At 32.6% G+C, this 25,826-nt stretch overlaps 1 pseudogene; it reads left to right on the top strand.

Annotated features, from left to right (window-relative positions):
• Positions 1-198: 198 nt before the first annotated feature.
• On the top strand, positions 199-24,460 carry LOC149226642 (expansin-A2-like; annotated as a pseudogene).
• The last annotated feature ends 1,366 nt before the right edge of the window (positions 24,461-25,826 follow it).

Below are 25,826 nucleotides of genomic sequence, written 5' to 3'. Positions count from 1 at the left end.
AATCGCTAAAACTGTTTCCCACTTAAGAGCAGTGCAAACATCCAAAAACCGCCAAGGAAGCGATTTTACTCTCCGAGGCCCAAAAATGTAAAGATTCCAGTTTCCGGTAAAACAAGGATTCCTTCCATGCCTGCTCAACTTTCTTGCCTGAACCTGGATCCCAGAAAAGAAGAGAGGCTCTCCATTAATTAAGGAACTATGGTATCTGTTGTGCTCATGCCAATGAATAGTGATGTTCATCTCACTGACTCCAGGTATTTTAGCGGCCAGCCTGTGATTTCCATAGAAACAACTGTTGTATTTTATTGAGTTCTTCTTGTGGTAACGAATCTACTCCTCCCGTGGTTCCCTGTATCAAAACCCTTCCAGATCTAGGTTTTCTTTATCAAGAATTTCTTGTAGTTCATGATCTTCCAGGTCCATCTCATTTTGGGTCATTTCCTGATCCATCTCCAGTTCTGCATCACTCATTATGGCTTCCTTCTGATAATCGATGTCCTATGTGTTTTCACGGTTTTCTTCAGATTCCTTGTCTGCAAGACTTCCTTCCATTGCTTGATCTTCTTTTGAGATCTCTTCATCTTCCTCAAGCACTTGGAATTTGTTCTGACTGATTTATTGACCTTCATCTTGATGTTGTTTTGGTCCTCTTTTGCTGCCCTTTCCACGATTCACCACTTTCTGAAAGCTGTCTGTTTCCTTCATTGTGTTATTTTTGCTCTTGCTTACTACTTTACTGAGCAGACAATCTCTGAAAAGGTGTCCATGTTCATGACATCTGCGACATCTGAACGGAATGTGCTCATAATCTACTGTTTGCACCCATTCTTCATCAAAAACTTCCAAGATCACCTCATCTAGTAGAGCTCCTGATAAATCCATTTCCACACATATTCTGGCAAAGGAAGTATATTTTTCTTTTCTTGTGGCTTCAGAAGCTTTAACAAAACGACCTAATTTATTGCTGATAGTGGCTAACGATTCATTTTTCCAGTAATCAAGAGGTAGAGAATAGAGCCTTACCCAGACCGGTACTGAAGTAAAAGTTTCACATTCTGGAACAAAATTCATCATCCATGGCTGCATGTAGAGTCTAGCTGCTGCATAGAAGTAAGGTCCTCCTTCAAAAACTCTGTCCTTGTCTTCAATATTCGTGAATACCACAGTAAAAAATCCCTTTGACCCAAGGTGTAGGTCAATGCTCCCTTTAGGTTTCTAGTGGTATCTGATCCATGACTGTAAAGCTTTTTCAGTGGGCCATAAACCCATGAATTTGCAGATGATGGCATACGTCTTCATGTGATCCCTGTGCACCTGCAGAGCCGGATCATTTAAAATAACTCTGGGTGTGATCTCTGCTTTGGGTTTGTAGGGTCCCTTTTGTTTTTTGTCTTTAGTTCCCTGTTTTTTGTCTTCTACCTCCTCGTCTTTTGGGCCATTATTTTCCTTATTTGTGGCTTCTCCTATCTCCTCTTCCATGTTTCTTGTCCCTTCCTCCACAGTACCTCTGGCCTTTTCCAGAGGTTTCTTGCCTCTACTGGCTACGACCTCCTTATAGGAGGGAGTGGAGCTCCCTCCTCTGCGGCCCTCCATGTCGATCACCGGTTAACTTCTTGGATGCTTTAAGGGGGAATAATTCTTTGATCAATATATATGCAAATCAATGCCACCCTTTATTCTTCAAGGATGATGGTTATAGGCTTTGGCTTTTTAGCTAGAGGAACTAGATTGCAAAATGAGGTGTGGTTTGGTGAGTCTTGTCTTTTTGAGCTAGTTGATCCTATTCTATCCTAGTTGAGTCCCTATCCTATTCTATAACATTACTAAGTCACCACCACCATGTATTTTTTTCTCAAATAAGATTTAATAGAGGGCATTTCGTCTTGTCTTAATTCACAAATTGTTTTAGTGGTTTTACTCTTGATATTGGGGGGTTTGTTGGGGAGAGGTTTTATGTCTCTCCCTTTCATCCCTATTTGAAGGGACCCATTAGTGCACCATCTTATGTGTCAGTGTTAGGTAGTTCCCTTTGACCCCTTCCAGCTCAGTGACTCATCACAAGTCGCCCCTCGACAATAACATGGTGGCACCACCTCCAGAAAGAATTCATATGTCATACATGGTTAGTCTAAATTTGTCAGAGATATTTAAGCTTATTAATGACCCAATATCTTATGATCTTACTTATCGTACAATGTCATCTAAGATCCCCTCAATATTACTTAATCCCAAAGTGGTTTACATGAAAAGTATAAAATATTTACCTAAAAATGAGACTTCCATGCTTAGTACACTATGCATTGATCAAGACCATAATATTTACTCAAAGTAAATTATTTTCAATGCAATTTGTACAGGTATTTTAAGAATGACTAAGTGGGAGAGGATTAACGAGTTGGAAGTTGAAGACCCGGAAGATATGATACAATTTTCAGCAGAAGACTTAACATGGACAGAGATTGAGGGGGACCAAGTTGCAGTTATTTGATGATTTCATAAGTGGAGAGGAATCAAATGAAAGTGCACCCACTCAATTTCTTCTTAAGAATCATCAAAGTAAAAAAATAGAGGATATCAAACACACCAATTACTCAACATATCTGGAGTACACTGTGTGAGTCTCTATATGCTTTTTCAAGATACGTATAATTTTTTCAATATGCATAAATATTATATCTAATTTGTAGTAATTTTTCTACGTGCAGTTATTGGTGTTCATATGGTCCACAGTCGAAAAGGAGAATTAGGAGTGCATCATCAGATCCAAAGACAAACCACAATCGACATGAAAGTATTAAAGTTGGTTGCCAATGTCACTTCTTTGTGCGACGACTTCAAATGAGACTAGATAATGTTGTAAGAATATATACTGCATGTAGGCATATTGATAAATCCAATGTTATTTGTCATGGGACAGATGCAATCAGTAGGTCCATGAGATTCAATTATGCACCACATTTAACAAGGGATATGCAATCTAGTGTCCAACATTTCATTAAAAGAGGTTTTAATGTTACAATGATATGGGACAAGTTCATTTATGATGTGAAGGATAGATCTGGTGAGTTATATAGAGGGATACCTCGAAATACATGCATGACAAGAAAAGGTATAAGTAACATTTACAACGATACCATAAGGCTAGAATATGTTAAAGATCAAAGTGATCCAAAGAGTGTAGAATGCAGGTATAAGGAACACCGAGAGAGTTTTTTCTTCTACCAAAAACAAGATCTTGTTGAAAATATGCCTTTTATCATGGGATACAAACAAAGTGGATGTGTTCAATGATGTTGAAATACTCTCACAATAATATTATCTCAATGGATTCAACCTTTAGTACAAATAAGTACGGGGTGAGTACATATTTATCCTAAATCTGATTCATTTATTTAACCTCATATTAATGCATGTATCTTATATAAATATAATTATGCACATTTTTTGTAATGCAGTATCAACTTTACACCTTAATGGTTTTCGATGAACATCACAATGGGGTTCCAGTAGCTTGGGTGATATCATCACGCAATACTATAGCTAATCTTTCTAAATGGATGTTGGCCTTATTTGCAATTGGAAACAAAGAGCGACCAGATTGGCATGTTCTTGCCTTCATCACAGATGATGCTACTACTGAAATTGAAGCGTTGAGGTGATGTGTTTATTATTTTTATAAGAGGCATAAAAAATATTGTTAATGTATAATCTCTCTAAAAATTATGTTATTGCAGGTCTTCAATCAAGTGTAAAGTATTATTATGTGTGTGGCATGTTCGTCGTGCATGGTTGAAGAATGTTGGAAACAAGGTCCAAGGAAGGGAAAACCAAATACGCATTTTTCGTGGTTTAGGAGAAATCATGCACACGTGTAAAGATGATGAATCTCTGAAAAAGAAAGTTGAAAGCTTATTTGAAGAATTCAGTGAACAAAAAAGCTTTTTGGAATATTTTAGAAATACTTGGTTAGCCAACAACAAAATATGTAAGCTTCTTATTGGTGGTTTTAATGACTCTATTTTTCATGTCATATGTATACTTATTAATATATAACTAATAAATTTCTTTCTACAGATATGTGGGCAAAAGCATATAGAAATTTTCCACATTCAAATCAAGATACGAACAATGCCATTGAATCTTACCATCGGTATATCAAGGAAAGGTACCTATGTGAGAAGAACAATGCATGCCATAGAAGGGTTGATTGGTTAATCTATGTTTTGTTGACAAAGGTTGTATTATATTACAATCATATGCACTGTTTAAAAGAAGCTAGTTTTGTAAGACCCAGAAAAATACATGAACAATTGAATTCATCCAAGTGTAGAGCTAAGAAAATCCCAAATGAAGATTGTGTGCCTAATGAAAAGAGTAATGATTATTGGGTTCGTAGCCAAAATAATGATACTCGTGACATTTGGTACAATGTCATATATAAGGGTTCTAATCTACACTTCTGCAATTGCAATTGGGCCTTGAATGGAAATATCTGTAAACATGTATTGAAAGTTGAGATGTTAGTGAGTAACACTATTTTGGGTGAAAATGTAGCACCTGGTGTCACTGATCCCACTACAAAAAGGCCTAGAATTTTATTTGATTTGAATGAAACACTTATATTGGGCCCAGAAATCCAGACAGAGCTTTCGCCATGCTTTGATTCTCCTCCCAATCTGAATTATCATAATGAAACAAGCATTGATAATTTCGAGAATTTCTCATACAATGTTGAATCAACCAATGTACGACAAGATAGTGCATTCTCTAAAGATGATGAGATGAAACATGTTAACTCATCAAACCATTAGAAATTGAGATCCATAATACCCACAAATTTGGAACAGGCATATGCATTGAACAACTTAGTAGACAAAGCATGTCGAGAATACAAAAAAATGTTTTTCAATACTATAACTCCATTCAAGATCACTACCAAGAGAAAACATAGTTTCTTGAGTCGAGTAAATAAAAAGAGGCGATGTGGTCGCAAGTCAAAATCAAGGACAAATAAACTACAATTTGAAAGGGTTGGGCGAGTTCATGCAAGGAAAAAAAGAATGGATGAACAATTGGAGTCATCTTCTCAAAAACAAAGAAATGTGGACCACGCGCCTGAGATAATGCAATATTCTATTATACCCAATATTGGTATGGAAATTTCATGCTATGCATTGTTTTATGTTAAATGCGATATATTATCATGTTCAACAAATTTGCATAACTATATGACTTATTTTTATTGTTACAGCTGAGGGACCCACATCTCATAACATTCCAAATTGTCGAATTCGTTTATTTGATGAACATGCTATTGAAAAAACATCTAGCATTGGGAACACTGCTTCAGTCATTAACATCCAAATATCCTCCCCAAGGGTGCTCCCCTATTGTTGAACCAATTAGGATGTATCATCGCCCACACCCACCACCTTTTTCTTCCATAAATTCTTCCATGCCTATAACCACCTTTGTAATACCTTCCCAATGCTCACCCCTACCCTTCAGTCATCCACCATTCTCATTTTTACAATTGTCCACCCTTAACATTCCAATTTCCCCCCCTAGGTTAATCCCCTGACCTACAGTGATTCCCACTATCATACAACCAGTGGGGGTGTATCGTCGCCCACACCCACTACCTTTTTCCTATTTCACATCCACCATGCATTTATCCAGCACCCTTGAACCATACCTATATCTGTCACCAAGTGCTCCACCATCTACCTAGGAAGGGCTATCTCCATTGCCTCAGATCCTCACGGTGAGAATGAGTATTTGATCAAAATATCATCATGAATTAATGAAATTGATTATATGCCTTTCAATTTTTACAACTAATTGATTATTGTAATTTTTGCAGAGATATCAATTTGGAAATCCACCTGGGATTGCCAAGAGGGATGAGGGTGACTTATAGACCCATACTTTAGATCGATCATGATGTTTTTTTTCCATTATGTCATTTATGGGCATGAGATTCCATTATCTATGTTGGAAATGAAGTTCTATTTTGTAAAAAAGAAACATGTATAGTTGGACCTATTTTGAATAAAAATACATAAATTTAGACTTGTGTTTATGACAACATCTTCATTGAATTTTAAATCCTTATGTGGATGTGATGTTATATTCTATCAATATTACATTACTTTTGATGAATGTAGTTGTAATGGATTTTGCTTTTATTATTTACAAATTATCAAGTTTACAAGTTAAATTCTTTTATATTTATATCTTATTTGATGTTGCATGCGTGGAAAAACATATCATCATGATATACTAAAAGTTTCACATATACAAAAGCTTCACATATACTAAAGATATACGCATATATGGAAGTTGCGCACATATACAGAAGTTATGCATATTTACGGAAGATTTGAACATATATAAGAAAGTTACGCATATACAGAAAATATGCGAATATATGGAAGTTGGGCATATACGGTAGATGCACATATACAATATACGGAAGTTGCGCATATACAAATGATATGCATATATATTGCGTATATGCACAATTTCCATATATGTGTAATTTTTGTATATGGAATTTGCGGATATACGAAAGTTATGTATATACGGAAGATATGCGCATATCTTCCGTATATGTACAATTTCCGTATATGCGCAATTTCTGTGTATGGAATTTGCACATATACGATGCAGATACATGAACGACGTGCATATTTTCGTATAAGTGCAATTTTTGTATATGGAAGTTGCACATTTTCGTATACGTGCAATTTTTGTATATAGAAGTTGCGCATATACTGTAGATTCACATATATAAAAGACATGCATATACGGAAGATATGTGAATATACAAAAGTTGCACATATTTTCCGTATATGCACAACTTCCATATATGAAAAATTTCCATAATTGGAAGTTGCACGTGTACGGTCGATGCACGTACATAAAAGATGTACATATATGGAAGATATACAATTACAAGAAAGTTACTCATATACAAAAGATATACGCATATCTTCCGTATATACACAATTTTCGTATATGCGCAATTTTTGTATATGGAAGTTGCACATATATAGTAGATGCACATATATAAAAGACGTGCATACATGGAAGATATGCACATATAAGAAATTTACGCATATACAGAAGATATGCGAATATACGGAAGTTGCGCATATAGATATGTGCATATACGGAAGTTGCGCATATACAAAAGATGCATATATACAAAAGTTATATATACTAAAGTTTCATATACATAGAAGTTATGTATATATATGGAAGTTGCACATATACTTGGGAGATATGTGCATATAGAAAAATTTCGCATATACAAAAGATATGCGCATATCTTCAGTATATGCACAATTTCCGTATATGAAAAATTCTCATATATGGAAGCTGCACATGTACGGTAGATGTACACACATAAAATATATACATATATGGAAGATATGCATATATAAGAAAGTTACGTATATACATAAGATATGCACATATCTTGCGTATATGCACAATTTCCGTATATACATAATTTTTGTATATGCACAATTTCCTTATATACGTAATTTTTGTATATGCACATATCTTCCATATATGCATGTCGTTTATGTATCTGCATCGTATATTCGCAAATTCCATATACAAAATTTGCACATATACGAAAATTATGTATATACGAAAGATATGCACATATCTTCCGTATATACACAATTTCCGTATATGTGCAATTTCTGTATATGAAAATTCCACATATATGGTAGATGCACATATATAAAAGACGTTCATACACGGAAGATATATACATATATGAAATTTACCCATATACGGAAGATATACGAATATACGGAAGTTGCACATATACGAAAGATATATGCATATACGGAAGTTGCGCATACACAAAAGATGCATTTATACAAAAGTTATATATACTAAAGTTTCACATACATGGAGGTTATGTGTATATACGGAAGTTGCATATATACCTGGAAGATATGTGCATATAGAAAAATTTCGCATATACAAAAGATATGCGTATATCTTCCGTATATGCACAATTTCCTTATATGAAAAATTCTCATATATGGAAGCTACACGTATACGGTAAATGCACACACATAAAAGATGTATATATATGGAAGATATGCATATATAAGAAAGTTACGCATACAATATCTTCCGTATATGCACAATTTTCGTTTATGCGCAATTTTTGTATATGGAAGTTGCGCATATACGGTAGATGCACATATATAAAAGACGTGCATATACAGAAGATATGCACATATAAGAAATTTACGCATATATGGAAGATATGCGAATATACAGAAGTTGCGCATATATAGAAGATATGTGCATATACGGTAGATGCACATATACAATATACGGAAGTTGCATATATATGAATAATATGCGCATATATTGCGTATATGCACAATTTTCATATATGCGTAATGTCTGTATATGGAATTTGCGCATATATGAAAGTTATGTATATATGGAAGATATGCGCGAATATCTTCCGTATATCCCTAACTTTTTTGTATGTACATATCTTCCGTATATGCACATCGTTTATGTATCTGCATCGTATATGTGCAAATTCTATATACAGAAATTGTGCATATACAGAAGATATGTGCCGGTATATGGAATTTGCGCATATATGATGCAGATCCATAAATGACATGCAGAAATTGTGCATATACGGAAGATATGTGCCGGTATATGGAATTTGTGCATATACGATGCAGATCCATAAATGACGTGCGCAATTTCTGTATATGGAAATTGCACATATACGAAAATTGTGCATATACGGAATATATGTGCATATCTTCCATATATACATAACTTTCTTATATGTGCACATTTTCGTATACGTGCAATTTCAATATATGGAAGTTGCGCATATACTGTAAATTCACATATATAAAAGACATGCATATACGGAAGATATGCGAATACACAGAAGTTGTGCATATACGGAAGTTGCACATATACAAAAGATGCATATATATAAAAGTTATATATACTAAAGTTTCACATACATGGAGGTTATGTGTATATACGGAAGTTGCACATATCCCTGGAAGATATGTGCATATAAAAAAATTTCTCATATACAAAAGATATGCGCATATCTTCCGTATATACACAATTTCCGTATATGAAAAATTCTCATATATGGAAGCTGCACATGTACGGTAGATGCACACACATAAAAGATGTACATATATGGGAGATATGCATATATAAAAAATTTACGTATATACGGAAGATATGCACATACAATAAATTTACGCATATACGGAAGATATGCGAATATACAGAAGTTGCGCATATACGGAATATATGTTCATATAAGAAAGTTACGCATATACAAAAGATGCATATATACAAAAGTTATATATACTAAAGTTTCACATACATGGAGGTTATGTGTATATACAGAAGTTGCACATATACCTAAAAGATATGTGCATATAGAAAAATTTCGCATAAACAAAAGAGATGCACATATCTTCTGTATATGCACAACTTCCGTATATGAAAAATTTTCATATATGGAAGTTGCACATGTATGGTAGATGCACGTACATAAAAGAAGTATATATATGGAAGATATGCACATATAAGAAAGTTACACATATACGGAAGATATGCACATATCTTCTGTATATGCACAATTTCCGTATATACGCAATTTTTGTATATATAAGTTGCGCATATACGGTAGATGCACATATGTAAAAGACGTTCATATAAGGAAGATATACACATATAAGAAATTTACGCATATACAGAAGATATGCGAATATACAGAAATTTCTCATATAAGGTAGATGCACATATACAAAAGATGCTCATATATGAAAGATATGTGCATATATTGCATATATGCACAATTTCCATATATGTGTAAATTCCGTATATAGAATTTACACATATACAAAAGCTATGTATATATGGAAGATATGCGCATGTCTTCTATATATGCACAATATCCGTATATGCACAATTTTTATATATAGAATTTGTGCATATACGATACAGATACATAAACGACGTGCATATACAAAAGATATGCACATATAATAAAGTTAGGGATATACGAGAGATATGCGCATATCTTCTGTATAATTTCTGCATGTGAAAATACGCATATACGAAAATTGTGCATATATGGAAGATATGTGCATATCTTCTGTATATACATAACTTTCTTATATATGCACATTTCCATATACGTGCAATTTCTGTATATGGAAGTTGCGCATATACTGTAGATTCACATATATAAAATACATGCATATACGGAAGATATGCGAATATAGGGAAGTTGCGCCTATCTTCTGTATATGCACAACTTTCGTATATGAAAAATTTCCATATATAGATGTTGCACGTGTATGGTAGATGCATGTACACAAAAAATGTATATATGGAAGATATGCATATACAAGAAAGTTATGCATATACGGAAGATATGCGCATATCTTTCGTATATGCACAATTTTTGTATATGGAAGTTGTGCATATATGGTAAATGCACATATATAAAAGACGCGCATACATGGAAGATATGCACATATAAGAAATTTACGCATATACAGAAGATATGCAAATATACGGAAGTTGCGCATATACAGTAGATGCACATATACAAAAGATGCCATATATGAAAGATATGCGCATATATTGCGTATATGCACAATTTCCATATATACGTAATTTCCGTATATGGAATTTGCGCATATACGAAAGCTATGTATATATGGAAGGTATGCGAATGTCTTCCATATATGTGTAATTTCTGTATATGGAATTTGTGCATATACGATGCAGATACATAAATGACGTGCATATATGGAAGATATGCACATATAAGAAAGTTAGAGATATACGGGAGATATGCGCATATCTTCTGTATATGCACAATTTCTGTATATGGCAATTTCTGCATATGGAAATTGTGCATATACAGAAGATATGTGCATATCTTCTGTATATACATAACTTTCTTATACGGAAATGTGCAATTTCTGTATATGGAAGTTGCACATATACTGTAGATTCACATACATAAAATACATATATATATGGAAGATATGCGAATATACGGAAGTTGTGCATATCTTCCGTATATGAAAAATTTCCATATATAGAAGTTGCACATACAAGGTAGATGCACATACATAAAAGATGTACATATATGGAATATATGCATATACAAGAAAGTTACGCATATACGGCAGATATGTGTATATCTTCCGTATATGCACGATTTCCGTCTATGCGCAATTTTTGTATATGGAAGTTGCGCATATACGGTAGATGCACATACATAAAAGACATGCATACACGAAAGATATGCACATATAAGAAATTTACGCATATACGGAAGATATGCGAATATACGGAAGTTGCGCATATACTGTAGATGCACATATACAAAAAATGTCCATATACGAAAGATATGCACATATATTGTGTATATGCACAATTTTCGTATTTCGTAATTTCCGTATATGGAATTTGCGCATATTCGAAAGCTATGTATATATGGAATATATGCGCATGTCTCAAGTATATGCACAATTTTTGTATATGGAATTTGCGCATATACGATGCAGATACATAAATGACGTGCATATACGGAAGATATGAACATATAAGATAGTTAGGGATATATGGGAGATATGCGCATATCTTCCGTATATGCATAATTTATGTATATGCGTAATTTATGCATACGGAAATGTGCACATATAAGAAAGTTGTGTATATACGGAAGATATGTGCATATCTTTCGTATATAAATAACTTTCTTATATGTGCACATTTCTGTATACGGGAAATTTCTGTATATGGAAGTTGCGCATATCTTCTGTATATGCACAACTTTCGTATATGAAAAATTTCCATATATGAAAGTTGCACATGTACGGTAGATGCACGTACATAAAAGATGTACATATATGGAAGATATGCATATACAAGAAAGTTATGCATATACAGAAAATATGCACATATCTTCCGTATATGCACAATTTTCATGTATGCGCAATTTTTATATATGGAAGTTGTGCATATATGGTAAATGCACATATATAAAAGACGTACATACACAGAAAATATGCACATATAAGAAATTTACGCATATACCGAAGATATACGAATATACGGAAGTTGTGCATATACCGTAGATGCATATATACAAAAGATGCCCATATACGAAAAATATGCGCATATATTGCGTATATGCACAATTTTCGTATATGTGTAATTTCCGTATATGAAATTTGCGCATTAACGAAAGCTATGTATATACAAAAGATATGCACATGTTTTCCGTATATGCACAGTTTCTGTATATGGAATTTGCGCATATACGATGCAGATATATAAATGACGTGGATATACAGAAGATATGCACATATAAGAAAGTTAGGAATATACAGGAGATATGCGCATATCTTCCGTATATGCACAATTTCCGTATATGCGCCATTTCGGCATATGGAAATTGTGCATATACGGATATTGTGCATATATGGAAGATATGTACATATCTTCCGTATATACATAACTTTCTTATATGTGCACATTTCCGTATAGGTGCAATTTCTGTATATGGAAGTTGTGCATATACTGTAGATTCACATATATAAAATACATGCATATACGGAAGATATGCAAATATACGGAAGTTGCGCATATCTTCTGTATATGCACAACTTCCGTATATGAAAAATTTTCATATATGGAAGTTGCACGTGTATGGTAGATGCACATACATAAAAGATGTACATATATAAAAGATACGCATATACAAGAAAGTTGCGCATATACAGAAGATATGTGAATATCTTCCATCTATGCGCAATTTTTGTAGATGGAAGTTGCGCATATACAGTAGATACATATACATAAAAGACTTGCATACATGGAAGATATGCACATAGAAGAAATTTACGCATATACGGAAGAAATGTGAATATACGGAAGTTGCGCATATACGGTAGATGCACATATACAAAAGATGCCCATATACGAAAGATATATGCATATATTGCATATACGCACAATTTTCGTATATGCGTAATTTTCGTATATGGGATTTGCGCATATACGAAAGTTATGTATATATGGAAGATATGTGCATGTCTTCCGTATATGCATAATATCCGTATATGCGCAATTTCTATATATGGAATTTGCGCATATACGATGCAGATACATAAACGACATGTATATACGGAAGATATGCACATATAAGAAAGTTAGGAATATAAGCCAGATATAAGAAATGTATGGCAAAAACACCTCCTTCTAAGCAACCCATTAGTTTCATTAGGTGGAGAAAGGGTATTGAACTTTAGAATTTAACACATGCTAAGCTTATGAGAAAATTGCCAACATCCTACCAAGGATCAATAAGGTTCATTTTTCTAGATAAGGTTTATGCTTCAAAGACTTAAACTCGCACTTTTTGCACAGGAAAGCCTAAAAGACAAGGATTCCAAGACCCTAAATGATTCACTTATCTTTTATCTTTATTAACAAGGTCACATTAATTTTGGTTTTCTCAAGAGTGCTTTCAAATTTGAGAGATTCTAAGCCTTTAAAACTCATAAATGCTTAAGTCTTTTAGGTTTACATATGTTGTAAATAAGTTCGAACATAGTTATCAAGGCTTTGCAAGGGAGTATATTTATATACACACGCACATAGATGAATGTGCACACATTCTCTTTCTCTATCTCTCTCTCTCTCTCTCTCACACACACAAAGAGTAGGGATAATGTAGCAGAGTGTGAATTCTTTCCTCAAGAATTATACAAATATGCATAAATAGTAACATGCGTATACTACTTTACAACATTCCACCAATAAAGTGTCCATCAACAATATCATAGTTATATAATAACTTTAAGGAGGGTTCATAATAAAGGCTCATAATTATCTAAAGTTTTATCATGGCAATTAAATTTTCCAAGCCTTATAGCCATAAAGTTATTTTCCAAGTTCTAAATTCATTATATAACAATTCATAACTCATATAGAGACTATAAAGAGGAGTTCACACTATAATTATACTCACAATTTCTTACAAACAATTAGGATTCAAACAAATCTTGAGTGTAGCATGATCTCACCACTCAATGGACAAACCATAGCATGTAGAGTTACATACATACATATACATATTAAATAAATCCACGTTTATATCAATTAGCTAAGACTCCATTTAAGGGATGTTGTAACTTAAAGAATGCAGTTCGGGTGAAATAAGGCAATTTATGAATGCAGTTAAAAAAAAGCACTCATATACACCTTCATCAATTATTTCCACGCAACTTCTCATTACTAATGAAACATTATACCCAAGGGTATATGCCTTAGACTTTAACACATGTTAAAATTATGAGCAAATTGCCAACATCCTACCAAGGATCAATAAGGTCTCTTTTTCTAAATAAGGGCTATGCTTCCAAGACTTAAACCCCAAGCTTTTTGCATAGGTAAGCCTAAAGGCCAAGGGTTCCAAGACACTAAAAGATTCACTTATCTTTTATCTTTATTAACAAGGTCACATCAATTTGTGTTTCTCAAGCTTGCTTTCAAACTTGAGATATTCTAAGCCTTTAAAACTCATAATGTCTAAGTCTTATGGGGTTTAAACATGTTGTAAATTAGTTCCAACATAGTGATCAACACTTTTCAAGGGGGTATATTTATATGCACATAGTTAGATGAATGTGCACTCATTCTCTCTCTCACACATAGAGTAAAGATAGTGCAGTAGCGTGTGAATTCTTTCCTCAAGAATTATCCAAGTACACATTAATAGTAATAGTTACATGTATATACTACTCTAGAACATTCCACCAATAAAGTGTCTAGAAACGATCTCATAGTTATATAATAACCTTAAGGAGCTCGTAATTATCTGAAGATTTATCATGGCAGTTAAATTATCCAAGCCTTATAGTCATAAAGTTATTTTCCAAATTCTAAATTCATTCTTCAACAATTCATAACTCATATAGAGACTACAAAGAGGCATTCACACTATAATTATACTAACTTTTCTTACAAACAATCATGATTCAAAACAAATCTTGAGTATAACATGATCTCACCACTCAATGGACAAACCATAACATGTAGAATTACATACACACATATACATACCAAAGCAATCCATGTTTATATCAATTAGCCAAGACTCCATTCAAGGGATGTTGTAGCATACTTAAAGAATGCAGTTTGTGTGAAATAAGGCAATTTATGAATGTAGTTAAAAAAAACACTCATATACACCTTCATAAATTCTTTCCAGGCAACTTCTCATTACCAGTGAAACATTATACCCAACCATGCATGCATACTTCCCTAATAAAGCATGAATGTATACAAAGTAATAGTATGAAAATTGAGAGACTTACCTATATGCAAGTTTGTACAATCCAACTAATTGAAGGTGAGATATTTTCCACCCATAGACATAGTTGTACCTTATCTCTTCATATCTGACTACCCCTAGCTTGACCATAAAACCATACAAGTGAACTTTGGGCAATACTAAGGAATTTCTAGGCACTTTATAGTCTCTCGCAAGTATTTTTTGTAGGAAAATCTCGTTTTTGAGTTCATAGGACTTGTACGCATTTATTTGAGCACCTCCTTGTTAGCTCTACACATAATAAGAGCAAGCTCTCTTCCCTGCTACACAATCCCTCAAGAATCCTCCTTCAATGTTTTCTCATGTGCACCTAGCAATGTTCATAGCACAATTCAAACCTTCAATAATTTGCAGAGAATTTTCCTAAGCAAATAGGGGTTGAACTAGGCAATTTCTTGGATGAATTTCACATAGGATTCCATTGGGTATCTAAATTGGTTGTCCTTCTTGTACTTACAAAATTATGTACCCAAAGTCTCTCTCCTCTTGCCCTCTCCCCATGCACACATGCTAATTGTTTTTTTTTTTTTTCAAATTTTGGTCTTCCAAGTGTTTCAAAAATGGTACTTTTCCCCCATTCCCATTACTAGTTTCTTCCAAAATATTGAGTCATAGTCTTTAATATGCACCTTTCTAAGTATGTCACATATTGCATGAGAAAGTTCTTTTTGTTTTTTACCTCCTATTTCTACACACTCACATAACCATGAACCTATGATTTCTTGATTGTTCCCATCTTACTTTTCATATATCAACCCATGTGAGTTACTTCTTCTAACCAAGAGAAAATCCTTGTCAGTTGGTGTTGACTAGGTGAAATACACTGCTTACATTCTAAGGGGATCTCTCTGGTATGATGTCCTAATTAGACTTCACACTGTTTGGGACTAAAGTCCCATCCGAAATGGGACACTGTCCCATTTCGGATGGGACTTTAGTCCCAAACAGTGTGAAGTCTAATTGGGACATCATACTCGAAAAATATGATGTCCCAATTAGACTTCACACTATTTGGGACTAGAGTCCCCTTCGGAATGGGATGGTGTAATGTCTAATTGGAACATCATACTAAAAAAATATGATGTCCCAATTGGACTTCACATTGTTTGGGACTAGAATCCCATCCAAAATGAGACGGTGTAAGTCTAATTGGGACATCATACCGGAAAGATGCCCATACACTCTAAGCCGTGCATTTTTCCAAGTCAACATTTGGCTATTCTTACCTAGAAAGGAAGAAACATGTTAAAAATAATATTAATAAGATAAAAAGAATGAGATGATCTCATACTGGAAAGATGCCCTTACACTGTAAGCCGTGCATTTTTCCAAGTCAACAGTTGACTATTCTTACTTAGAAAAGAAAAAACATGTTTTAAAAGTAAAAGCATGTTAATGTGTCTCATCATATGGAAAAAGCAAAAAAGTACTCAAATAAAAAAAGATAAAAAAAAAAAATGAATATAAAAATATCAATTAAATGAGTTGAGTTTCATACTTGTTAATTATAAAAAATAAATGCTAAATTTGTAACAAAGCTAACTGACAATAAATTTTGGTAAAAGCTATAGTGAACCTATTTAATGGATTCAAAAAATATAAATAAAGTTATAAAAAGTAAATACTATATTTGTAAATAAGTCATCTAATAGTAAATATTGGTAAAAACTATGGTTAATCACTCACAAAATATAATTAACTTTTTTAAATATGCAGGTTTAAATATGTAAAGTTAAATGAAATGCTAAAACTCTTTAAAAATATATACAAAAATAGAATTATAATTTCTAAACAAATAATTTTATATATTATATTTTGAATAATATAAAATATGTTATTATAATCATAATTAAAAAAAAATTTATAAATTTTTTTTAAATATATTTTAAAAATTTTCAAAAAATAATTTAACATTTGTTATATGTTATTTTCAAATTTCTATTAAAAAAGTTGATTTTATAAACTTGAAAGGGTAGTTTCTTGGGTTGCAGTTTTATATATACAAAAATATTATCATTTTTTCTAGTATTTCAATAATAATTAAAAAATATTCTTACTTTTTATTTTTAAATTTGTTTAGCAATCTTTAGAATGTTTACAACACATCTCTTTAAGAAATTGGAATTAAAAAACATAAATCAATAGAGAAATAGGGGGTCGTAATTTTGTCACTACTTGAAAATTTATGTAAAATATTAATGAACATCTTTTGAAGAAAATGAATAAATTAGATAAAAAAATATATATTAAATTTTAGAAAAAATATGACATGAAAATGAATTTAGATTGACATGTTTTGTCTTCTTTTACCACCACCTAATTCTTGATGATTTTGTAAATTTAAGAGTAAACATTCCAACTCCATTTATTTTTATAAAACTTCTTTGCCACAAAAGGGAAAAAGTGATACACATTAACATGCTAAGATAAAAAAATTGTAGAAGAGATGTTTTAAAAATATTTACTAATTTTAATGATCACTTGCTTAAAAAAATCATCATAAATCTATTTTAATCATGAATGATTTATGAAATCACATAATTTTTAAAACAATAATGATTAAATGTTGATTTATGTTTAATCTCCACTAATAATAAAAGTTAGTAAAATATTGGAAAAAATAAATAAAAAAACTAATTTATAAATACTCTTAAAAAAATGAAGTGTATGATAAATACGGAAAATAGTGTTTTTAGGGTAAGAAAAAAGTATTATTTTTTAAATGTAAAAATGAAGCGTATGATAAAAGAGGAAAATAGTGTTTTTGGGTAAAAAACAAGTATTATTTTTTAAATGTTAAAAATTGGGAGATAAATATATCCCAATTAATGTTAAATTAAAAAAAATGCTTGACCACACTTTAATAAAGTATTAAGATAATATATTCTAAATGGAGATCACTCTTTAATAAATATGGTATCTCCCAAGCTGGGGTGCAAAACCCCTTGAGAGAAGCCTATGAATTTGTACTTCTGAAATAGTTCGAACTAAAGCTAAAACCAAGATTCTCCACAACAGCTCTACATCTATTAAACACCACCCACCTAAATAAAAAGCCTCACATAGAAAGGCATGTCAAACCTGAAATCCTTCCAACCAGAGTCGGACACTTCGCTCCTCCTGGGAATCATAAAGATCTAATTCAAACCCAAAATCAAGAGACATGCTTGGGTATTTCTCGGCAATTGACTAAGAGGAATCCCCATGAGGGTTGCTTGAGGGTCGTTTTCCTTAATACTTTTGTGCACCCAAAGTTTGAATAACTATTCAGGGCAATGAGAGGATTGATTCATAGCTGGCCATGGAGAATAGTAAGTGTGACTGGGAATTACCTGAAACAACGATTAAATGTGGTATGGTACTGCACTTTAAAGCGTGACAAGGATGTATTTTAGGAGTTATTGGTGAGCCCTCGTAAGCCCTAAGCCCAGATGATAGTTCATTTTATTTATAACACTTTTGAAAAAAATAACAATTATTTTTATATATAAAGTTTACATGCAAGAAATAAATGGATACATTTTTATCTTAAGGAAATTTTATAATCTAAAGATAAAAATATTTTTCACGTATTAACATATAAATTTAATTGAACAATTACTAACACTTTTTATGTAAAGTAATGCATTCAAGAAATATATGCATCTTTAAATACATGAATTGTATATAATATTTCGTAAATAAAAGTCATATCTTTTTGCATTTTTTATCACTAGCTCTTCAATGAATCAAATTCTATCTTGAATATCATAGATTTCTACCCATCCATAGTGCATAGAAATACAGTTACTGGTGAGCCCTAGTAAGCCCTAAGCCCAGATGATAGTTCATTTTATTTATAACACTTTTGAAAAAAATAACAATTATTTTTATATATAAAGTTTACATTCAAATAAATAAAAAAATGGATACATTTTTATCTTTATAATCATAATTATAAGGAAATTTTATAATCTAAAGATAAAAATATTTTTCACGCATTAACATATAAATTTAAGTGAACAATTACTAACACTTTTTATGTAAAGTAATGCATTCAAGAAATATATGCATCTTTAAATACATGAATTGTATATAATATTTCGTAAATAAAAGTCATATCTTTTTGCATTTTTTATCACTAGCTCTTCAATGAATCAAATTCTATCTTGAATATCATAGATTTCTACCCATCCATAGTGCATAGAAATACCAACAAAAATGTGACTAAACTATATATAATATTCCAAAGATTGATAACCTTTTAAATAACATTTGTTATAAAACAAATTTTACTTAACCCAAGATCAAATTTAGCAAGATTTTGTCAAAACTTTTGATTTTAAAAAATGATAAAGATATATGCCTAGTTGGAGGGAGCACATGTAATATTCCACAAACAAAAACTCATACTTTATATATCTAAATAAAATGAGTTCTCATTAAACAAAATGTATCTTTCGTGTTTTAGGTGCCAAAAATATTGGTATTCAAAACATTTAAAACAAAATAAAAGAAAGTTAATATATTGAAACTGTCCTTGTAGCCCCTTTATAGACAAAACAATGGCTAAAGTTCTATTATTGTAGCCTAAGTCATTTAAACTTGTTGGAATGTTTAGCCTTCAAAGTAGCAAACCTAGTGGGTTTAGTGAGAGCAATGCTAGTTGAGCATATATGCTCTATGTATTGTTTGCGTGACTTGAACCCATGTGCTTTCAAGTCCTTTGGCATGATTTTGGTCCTTTTAACCATAGCATCAACATTTATCTTTTTTGTTTTCTGTGGAAATTAAAACATTATCAATAAATATCAAAATCCACAAAGATATCATGAAAATATGCGAACCATGTAATGAATATGAAAAGCCAATGCATTGACTAGCTATCAATAAATATCAAAATCTATATAGATATAATGAAAATATGGGGAACATGTAACGAATATGAAAAGAAAATGCATTAACTAGTCATAAAAAAATATGTCAATGTTATTATGAGCTAAGATATATAGTATATAACTTACCTCTCTTAATTTATCTTGAAGTCTAGGTGAATGTCGCAATGGTTGAGGAGAATGTGATTTTTGCTGAGTATCATGTCCACCATCATACATGTGCAAAGGTGTTTTAGGAGATGTATATTCCTTACTCTGAACATTAGATTATACATAGATATAAGTATGTGACTCAAATAGAATTAAATGTAAAAATATGATAAAATTATGAGAGTATAAATAAATATAATCTTACCTTGCATTGTGACATTGGACATGAAGATGGTTGTAGCATTTGAACCATTTCATTTCCATTCTTCTTAAGGCTTCGACAATCTTTAGGGGTTTTCATTGATTGTAATGGTTCCAAAGGGAACACCTGCACCATAAATAAGAAATAACACACACACACACACACATATATATAATCAAAACAAATCAAGGATAACGATATAGAATATAGAACATCCATTTCTCATCCCATCATTATGGTAAAACATAACAATTTATATATTAATGTTTTTTGTGGAATAGGTTATATGGATTAAAAACTTACTGGCCCAATAACCCCTTGAAAACCTTGAAATCTAGGCGAGCGTCGTAATAGTTGGTAGCTTGAATTTAGGGAATTTTGTTGATTAGGCTATGCATATCAATAACAATGAGAAATTAGTATACAATTATAATAAATATAAATATTATTTAATGTTAAAATGTCTAAAAAATTAATATATGCAAAAAAATGGACTCAAGTATGTTGTCATTGTCATGATTAGTTTCATCAAAGTTTAATATATGGTTGTGCCCATCTAATCCTTCTTCCCCCACATCATCAAGACCTCAGTCCTTCCTTTCTCTTTTAAAGCAATATCTATGCGCTTCATTGTCTCCATACGTCTACGAGGTAGACTCTGATCCCAACGTTGAATTTTTTCACAATTTTTTTGCTTTGAAGTATCATTAAGCTGATCAAATGTAACAACTGATTGTGAAAACAAGTTTCAATGAATTTAGTCCACAACAATAAATTCATATTAATAAAAAACATATACAGATAAATACTAATAAATACTTACAACTGAAAGAATTTCTTCATTGACAATATTAATAAAAAAGCATATACAAATAAATACTAATAAATACTTACAGCTGAAAGAATTTCTTCATTGACAAATATTTTATATGCTTGTTGTCGTGCACGACATAGCCTTGCATCTAAATCATATTGTATTTTTGCATTTTCCTTTTAACTGCACTTGTTGATTTGACAGCCCATGTAGCATTTTCATCTCTTACTCGACCTCTTTGACATGGAGGAATTGGTGGGAGATTGTGTGTGGTAGCCCGATGATGATTAAGGCCAGATAGCTTAGATCGACTCAAGATACCTGCACAGCCACCAACAAGACAAGCGAACACTTGCTTGGTGCCTTTGATAATACCTGCCATTCATGTCTATTTTCCTCCATTTTCTTACTTCCTTATAAATGAATATGTAAACAATAGTGTTGTTTAAAACATCATAAAAACACTTTAAAGTAAAAATCAACATTCATATCTAATTCTTTGTGGTTACCATAACTATAAAATTTTTAAAAATATAGGCCAAAATATTTAAAACAACTCTTCAAGGTTCTTGTTATATCAATTTGCATGATTTGTAAATGTTACAGTTTTAAGTTCTTGTTAGATCAATTTACATGCTTTGTACATCTGACAATCTTAAGTGAACACAGGTTGGGATAAGTGGACTCAATGGATTGCCTCCATCAAATGGTGTCCTACCTCAATCCCTAATGCATACCAAAAGTTTGCCGACACTTAGGAGATAAGTACATGAACGTAGCAGATGCCTCAGACTATTGAGGATCAGAATGCTCGTCTGGCAATTGCTTTTATGAACAATTGGTTAACAGATTGTTGTATTAATATGTTTACTAGATAACACGCAAAAAACTTATGAAGACTGCAAGAGAAAGCATCGAGAAGAAAGCAACATTGAGTGAAGTGTATGAAAGAATGCAGGAAACTTTTCAAAAGCTGGACACACCGCTATCGTCTGTTCACTCGCCAGCACTGGTAATGCTAGATCCATCCATCCATGTTCTTTTTTAATATTCATCCTGATTAAATGTAGTAAACGAGTTCTTTTGTTTTTCTAAAAATTAAGTTTCTACTCTTCACGATGGGGCTAAGTGTTCAGATTTGAACTTGGTTTCATGAGGATAAGTGCTCAGATTTGCACTTGATTTCAACTTGGTCTCAACAACAACATTTGAGTGTGCATAAACACAAACATGACATTTGTGTACAGCTCAGATTTGTACTTGGTTTCAACCTGGTCTTAACAACGGTTTAGTGTATGTACTATGAACACAAACATGACACTTGGACAGATTTCAATATGGATGGGACAGATTTCTGTAAAACCTAATTGAGATCTCCCATATCCCAGTGTAGAGCACCTAGCGTGTCTAGTTTCTGTTAACCTCTTGACAAACCTAGTTAATACAGGTAATAAAACAATTACAGTGTTACACACACTTTCTCTTAGCTTAATAAACTTATAATTATTTTGAACCTAAACTATGGAGCCACATTCTGTTACTCCAAGAGGTCTTTAACACTTCCTGAATGTGTTCAACAAAGTTCTTTACCAGCTCATCTTTTACTTCACCCAGTTCTTAAACAAGTCTTGTATTTTTACAATGTAATTCATGCAAATTTCACTTGAATCTTTTTTCAATATAATTGTTGCAAATTTAACATGAACTTCAATATGTTACTGGACAGAAAATATATCTATTTGTTGCAACTCAACTTTTTCTGTAGATGATAAAAACTCAACACAGATCCAATATATTGAATAGAAAAAGACATAAATTTCATGCAACTCAAATGCACTGCAGACTGATTTTTATTTTTTATTTTTATTATAATATAATACAGATTGAAAAAGAAAGTGAAAAATTTATTTATTTCTCCTCCAACAATTAAACAACAATCTTTTTAATAGCCAAAAATTGTTCTATAAACAGTGGACTTATAGCCTGTCCATTTCACCAACACAAATTTCCAAACAATTTACAATCTGCTGCAATTTCTATAGGTAATTTCAAGACTGAGAACTTAGAAGCATAATACAGTAATAAAATATATCTGGTTTCTTGTTTTTGGATTTTTCTGCAATGCAAGGCTTGAATTCTGGAGTAACTCAGCTCAATAGCCACTTATTGCTTTGGAGATGATTCCCCTTCCAAGTTTTCTCCATTTATAACCAAATTCAAATTCATTCCAAAACCACTTGCTAGCATACAAGAGATAGACATCGGTGACGGTTTCATGAGATGGTGGAAATAATATAAAGAACACAATGCGATATGCATTGGTCTGAACACCACTCAGCAAGCATCGGTCTGAACACCATTCATCGGGCACTATCACAGTTACTACTACTAATCTCTGCCCCCCTAACTCTGCTCTTCCCAACGACAATGGAGGATGGTGCAATCCACCTCTCCAACACTTCGACATGGCACAACCTGCTTTTCAACAGATCGCCATATACAGAAGTGGCATCGTTCCAATCATGTTCAGAAGGTAATTAATTATTACCCTAATTAGTCTGTCAACACTATATTCCTATTCTTCAATCTTGAAAATTTATTCCCAACTTGACTTTAATTGGTATGAAATCCTAAGCGGCAAGGTTAATATTTATGTATGCAGAGTACCATGCGTGAGGAAAGGTGGAGTTCGATTCACGATCAATGGGCACTCCTACTTCAATTTGGTACTCATTACCAACGTAGGAGGTGCAGGGGATGTGGAGGCAGTTTCCATCAAAGGTTCCAACACTGGTTGGCAAGCAATGTCCCGCAACTGGGGATAGAATTGGCAAAGCAACTCCTATTTGAATGGGCAGACTCTCTCTTTCCACATCACCACCAGCGATGGGAGAACCATCACTTCCTATAATGTCGCTCCTGCAAATTGGCAATTCAGCCAAACATTTGAAGGACTGCAATTTTAACCCATTTTCTTCTTCATCACAACTAACTCGTCCAAGAGTAACACAGAAGAAACAAAGCCGAAGTGATGGGAGAATATCACTGTGTTTTAACTTTGTACAATAGGTAGTATTCCTAGTGTTGAACCAAGTATACGAGCATTACCACCCACTTCTAATTGTTTTTGCTGCATGAAATTGATATACACTTCCAAAATATTGTTGCGCTCACTGGAGGCGGTGATATATTGTATCAGTGACATATTTCTCATAAATTCCATAAATTGGCACTTTTAGATTTTCATCTTTATTGTTGATGGCAATTACTGGAGATTTTCATGACTTCTCTTCGCGCGTTCCCTATAGGTTTGAAGCGAATGAGTTAATTGTTTTTTGTATTGGTCGGACTAATTAATTGAAGTAAAGAGCCTTAACGTAATCATATATATTGGGATCGATACAAGCACGTTATTCCCATCCCCCTCTGCGCCTATCTCGATCCCCCTCCGATTCCTGGTTTTCTGGGTACTGCCAAATTGAGAATATTATAAAATATTTTATTGCAAAACATATTGCCAATACTTGTTTCACTGGTGACTTCGTTGTTGTTCAGACGTTTCTGTGGTTTGAAGACATGATAGGCTAAACAACAGAGCAATATATAGGTATATTAAACATACCCTAACTTGAATGTGGATTAATTTAAGAATAAAACTAAAAACTTCATAATATTTTACCAAATAAATTATGTCAAAAACTCAAAATAATTATTCATATTACTTGTTATTATTATTAATTTACTTTTCACTGTGCTTGGGTCAACCTAGGTGTTGATCAACTTGGTAAAGTCCTGATAAATCCTTATCTAGTCAGATATGAACCTATATCTATCATCTTACAAATTAGAATTTTGGAGGGTGTAACTCTTCTTAATAAGTATAACATAAACAAAAAGAATAGAGCACACACACATCAGTAAATGACTCGTGAGAAGCTAATTTCTTTCTTCTACATGAAAGCAACAACAAAATAACAAGAATTTTCTGTTTGAATGGTGGGTAAAGGGGGAATTTACGGAGGAGGATATTGCCTATTTTCGGATTAGCAAATTAGTTCAAATCGATATCAAATTTCTTCCAAATCGATAGAAAATTCCACAGATTATTTCCTTTAAAAGGAAAATAGCAGCATATAGGCATAAGTTTTCTGACTGCAAGGTGATGCATGGGGCGAATTAATGGTAAATAGTTCAAATCTATGGCGGATTTCTTGTTTCTCTTACATAATAGAAAATTAACCGAGAAATACCTGTTTCAAAGTAGACGGGGAGGCAACGCTGCATACAGTGCGTGATCCTACCCTCTGTAACTTTTGTTCCCCCGTGTTCTAT

This window comes from Pinus tabuliformis, chromosome J (genome assembly GCF_031772625.1).
Source record: "Pinus tabuliformis cultivar Carrire ecotype Pingquan chromosome J, CPIR1, whole genome shotgun sequence".
NCBI lineage: Eukaryota > Viridiplantae > Streptophyta > Pinopsida > Pinales > Pinaceae > Pinus > Pinus tabuliformis.
Note: the sequence above shows the minus strand (reverse complement) of the source record. Positions and strands in the feature narration are given on the sequence as shown.